Source organism: Chrysochloris asiatica, unplaced genomic scaffold, assembly GCF_000296735.1.
Source record: "Chrysochloris asiatica unplaced genomic scaffold, ChrAsi1.0 scaffold00101, whole genome shotgun sequence".
Lineage (NCBI taxonomy): Eukaryota > Metazoa > Chordata > Mammalia > Afrosoricida > Chrysochloridae > Chrysochloris > Chrysochloris asiatica.
In genome coordinates, this window is record NW_006408619.1 from 8,651,473 (window position 1) to 8,656,997 (window position 5,525).

The following is a 5,525-nucleotide window of genomic DNA, read 5'->3' on the forward strand; positions in this document are numbered from 1 at the left end:
AAATAAAGATAAGCGCAGAAATAAACGAGATGGAAAATCAAAAAGACTATAGAAAGAATCAACAAGACAAGAAGCTGGTTCTTTGAAAAGATTAATAAAATTGACAAACCATTGGCAAAACTAACAAAAAAAGAGGGAGAGGACACAAACAACTCGTAATTGAAATCACATGGGCAATGTCACAACAGAATTAAATGAAATCAAAAGGATAATAACAGAATATTATGAAAAGTTGTACTTCAATAAATTCGAAAACCTAGAAGAGATGGATATATTTCTAGAAAAACGTGACCTACCTAAACTTACTCAGAATGAAGTAGAAAGCTTGAACAAACCCATAACAAAAGAAGAAATAGATCAGGTCATCAAAAAACTCCCAAACAAAAGAAGTCCAGGCCCAGATGGCTTCACAGGTGAGTTCTACCAAACATTCAGGGAAGAACTGTCACCAATTCTACTCAAATTATTCCAGAATATAGAAGAGGATGGAAAATTCCCTAATACTTTTTATGAAGGAAACATAGCCGTCATACCAAAACCAGGAAAGGACATCACTAAAAAAGAAAACTATAGAACAATATCCCTTATGAACATAGATACAAATATTCTCAACAAAATCCTAGCCAACAGAATTCAACAGCACATCAAAAAAATAAGACATCATGACCAAATGGGTTTCATAAAAGGGATGCAAGGATAATTCAACATTAGAAAAACAATCAATGTAATCCACCATATAAATAAGAAAAAGGAAAAGAACCACATGATCATATCAATTGATGTAGAAAAGGCATTTGACAAAATCCAACATCCATTCCTAATAAAAACACTCAACAAAGTAGGAATTAAAGGGAAATTCCTCAACATAATTAAGAACATATGTACAAAACCAACAGCTTACATCACTCTCGATGGAGAGAAACTGAAAGCCTTCCCTCTGCGAATAGGAACCAGACAAGGATGCCCTTTGTCACCACTCCTATTCAATATTGTGCTGGAAGTTTTAGCCAAAGCTACAAGGCAAGATAGAGAAATTAAAGGCATCCAAATTGAAAAAAAGGAAGTAAAACTCTCTTTATTTGCAGACGATATGATCCTATACATAGAAAACCCCAAAGACTCAGTAAAAAAACCTACTAGACCTCATTGAAAGATTCAGCAAAGTGGCAGGGTATAAGATCAACATACAAAAATCAGTTGGATTTCTCTATAGCAACAATGATTGCACTGAAAAGGACATTAGGTAAGCAATACCATTTACAATAGCTGCCCAAAGGATGAAATATTTAGGAATAAACATAACCAGAGAAACAAAGGACTTACACAAAGAAAATTACAAAACACTACTACAACAAGCCAAAAGATACCTACATAAGTAGATTATTTGAAGAAAAATGTGGCATCAGGATTGGAGGAAGACTCATTAACAACCTGCAATATGCAGATGATACAACCTTGCTTATTGAAAGTCAAAAGGACTTAAAATACTTACTGATGATCAAAGACCACAGCCTCTGGTATGTGTTACAACTCAATGTAAAGAAAACAAAAATCCTCATCACTGGACCAATAAATAACATCCATATCAATGGAGAAAAGATAGAAGTTGTCAAGGACTTCATTTTGCTTGGATCAACCATCAACACTAATGGAAGCAGCAGGCAAGAAATCAGATGATATATTGCATTGGGCAAATCTGCTGCACAAGACCTTTTGAAAGTGTTGAAGAGCAAAGATGTCAGTTTGAGGACTAGAGTGCACCGATTCAAGCCATGGTATTTTTAATCACCTCATATACATGCAAAAGTTGGATCGTGACTAAGGAAGACCATAGAAGAATTGATGCTTTTGAGTTATGGTGTTGGAGGAGAATATTGTACTGCCCAAAGAACAAAGAGATCTGTGTTGGAAGAATTGCAGCCAGAGTGCTCCTTGGAAACCAGGATGGCCACACTTCATTTCTTATACTTCTGACATATTGTCAGGAGGGACCAGTCACTGGAGAAGGATATCATGTTTGGTAAAGTGAAGGGTTTGAGAAAAAGAGGAAGACCCCCAATGAGATAGATTGGTACAGTGGCAGCATCAATGGGCTCAAACATAGCAATGATTGTGGAGTTGGCCCAGGATGGGCAGTGTTTTGTTCTGTTGTGCATAGGGTCACTATGAGTTGGTACCAACTCAATAGCACCTAACAGCAACAACAAAATGGAGTCCTTGTGTGGCACTTTTGGATAAGCACTAGACTGCTAACAGCAAGATCAGCAATTCAAACCCACCAGCCTCTCCTCAGAAACCCTATACAGGGTCTCTATGAGTTGGTACCAACTTGATGGCACTTAACAACAACAACCATAAGCAAACAACAATGAAAGGAGAATTTAGTGGTGCACTAAGTAAAGTGTTGGGCTGCTAACCCCAAGATTAGTGGTTCAAACCCACCCATTACACCAAGGAAGAAAGATGAGGCTATCAGCTCCCATAAAAATGTACACTGTTGGAAAGCCTAAGGAGCAGGTTGAGCCCTACCAGACAGGCTTCCTCTGAGTCCGAGTTGACTGATGGCCATCAGTGGAGAGCAGTTAGCAAAAACACCAGACATGAAAAGAGCCATGGGTCTGACACTTAGAGAACTTCTGTCCATGGTGGAGGGGGGGGGTCACTGAGCACTGAAAAGGGGCTCATCTCTGAAATAAATAGAAAGTGGCAACATTCAGCAACATTCAGCAAGACAATCAAATAAAAAAAATGGGCAAAGAACATGAACAGACACTTCACCAAAGAGGACACATGAAGAGATGCACACTTGGTTAAGAGTCAGGCTGCTAACCTCAAGGTCAGCAGTTCTAAAGTACCAGTCATTCTGTGGTTTAAAGATGAGGCTTTCTTCTGCAAAGATTTATAGCCTGCAAAGGGTCGTTATGAGTTGGAACCAACTCCACACACGACCACCACCACCACCACCACCACCACCATCAGCCATTAAAGAAACGCAAATCAAAACTACAATGAGATACCATCTCACCTTACAAAAAAGGCACAGATTAAAAAGACAGAAAGCTAATGTTGGCAAGATCTTGGGGAGATTGGAACACGTATAAACTTCTGGTGGGGTTGTAAATGGTACAATTGTGAAGATTTTCAGTTTCCTCTTTGCTGATTAATTTTCCATCTTCTTTTCTCATATAAGCATTTAAGCTATGAATGTTCCTTTAATGCTTCAGCTGTGTCCCTTAAGATTTTGAGTATGAATATTTTTTTATATAAACCTCAATTTGTAGGAAAGTTTCAAGTACAAAAAATTGGCATGGAGTGTTAGAGACTAAGCAAAGTAAGAAGGATAAGATATAAGAAGGTGCCCCATCCAGAACCTTCTGAGGTCAGACATTCCCACTAGAAAGGACAAGCAGACCAGCCTGAAACAGCTAGAACAACAGAAGATGCATCTTCAAAGAAAGATCAACAGGAAAAGTCCAAAACAAAAATAGCAGTATGATTGGCTACTACAAGAACAAGTCAGTTGTTTGCCGGGGAACAAGGCAAGCAATCAAGCCCCTTCAGGACAAAGCCCCCTCAGAGACTGAAACACAAAGGGAACACATAAGAAGGCATGTAAGCTTGCTGGTGACCATATTGATCTACTGGTGAGTGGAAGAGAGGGAAAGGAAACAATGAAGAACTGGGCTGAGTTCAACCACATTCCATAGACTTCCATTAACCTGGAGATGAGATAGAGAAGAGGAAGGACTGGTTGGTCCAAAGTGTGGTGAGACCTGGGAACTCCGTAGCACAAGGAATAAGGACATAGCCACACAGGGCTAGAGCTGAGAGTAAAGCATCCAGCTGATATGAAGTGAGGGGAGATGCAGAAGAACGCCCAAATTGTAGTAGTACCCATTTGGCCTAGACTCGATGACTTGATAATCAGAACTCAACTAGAGGAAGACAAAAAAAAGAAAAAAGAAAAACAATTTTTTTGATAAAGGAAACGAGTGTAAATTGCTAGAATTTGATGAACTTGACCTATACTTATGGATGTAGTAGCTCAAAATACCAACTGAGAAGGAAGGAGTCTTCATATGAAGTGTCAATCTTATCCCCTCTGTACACAAGGTAGATAGGGACTGGCAACTTAGACACTGGCTACCTAAAAAGAGGGGATGATAAAGCATGAAGTGACTGGCTTACAAGTTTTCAAGAGGGAGGTTAGTTTTAAGAATGTGTGAGGGAAGGTAGAGTCCCCACGGAATAGTTTTCATCTTGTCTAGATGGGTCTGGTTTAAAGAGATGGGGATAAGATTCTTATGATTCAGTAGTGAGTGATTGTTATCATGACTAATTGCGACTGTCACAACTGTAAAGGTAGAATTTTGGTAACAAAAATGAGAAGTAGCTAATCTTACAGTCCAGAAACAGAGGACCCTAGGACCACCAAGGGAAAAGAGCACAAGTGTAGTGTAAGACCTTGTCCAGAGAAACAGTGACACCAGAGACAGAGGCAGACATGAGGACTCTGGACTCATGGAAAGAGAGGGACTGGTGCTGGCAGCCAGGAGGCAGGCTTGCAGAATGTGTCCTTTGGTTGTTTAAATTAATATATATTCCTGAGTGTTTTTGTGTACATCGCTTCCCCCTCCTCCCCTCAAAACAGAGGAAATGGAAGCAATTACTAATACACGGAGGAGATTGTAATCACTGCAATGAAATGATGATGTAAAGCTGATGTACTCCCATGTAAACTATTACTCCATTCATAATAAAATTTAAGAAGATATAAGAAGGTGGGTGCCCACCAGGGAGAGCGATGGTGGCAGTATTGAGACACTGGTTATAAGGGGAATGGATCAAATGCATAAATACAATGCCAATGCTCCTTAAAAATGAGGATGGTGAGACTTTGCCTCTTTTACCTTGGAAGGCCTTCAGAAAAGACTAATCACTTGAAAAGGACATGGTATTTGGTAAAGTAGAGGGTCAGCAAAAACCAGGGCACTGTCAGTGAGATGATTGACACAAGCCAATTATCTCAAGCATACCAAGGACTGTGGCATCATCTTGTCATAAAATATCCATGCGTTGGAGCAAACTCGACAGCAATTAATGCTAACACCCAACTCAAGGCATCCAAAGAGGGAAAAAAAAACAAACAAAAAGAGATTGGGAAGTCCTGATCCACATCAGGATAAGTCCTGATCCGCTGTAGGGTAAGCCCTGGACTGGTAACCACATGTTCAGCAGCTCAAACCCACCAGCTGCTCTTTGGAAACAGGGTTGTTATGAGTCTGAACCAACTCAATGGTACTTAATAACAACAACAAAGAAAGTAGAAGGAAAATAATACAGATAAGTGTTGGTAAAGACATGTTGTTGTTGTTAGATGCCATCGAGTCGGTACCGACTCATAGCACAAAGGAGAGAAACACTGCCTGGTCCTGGACCAATCTCACAATTTTGGCCACACTTGAGCCCATTGATGCTGCCACTTTGCCAATCCATCTCACTGGGGGTCTTCCTCTTTTTCTCTG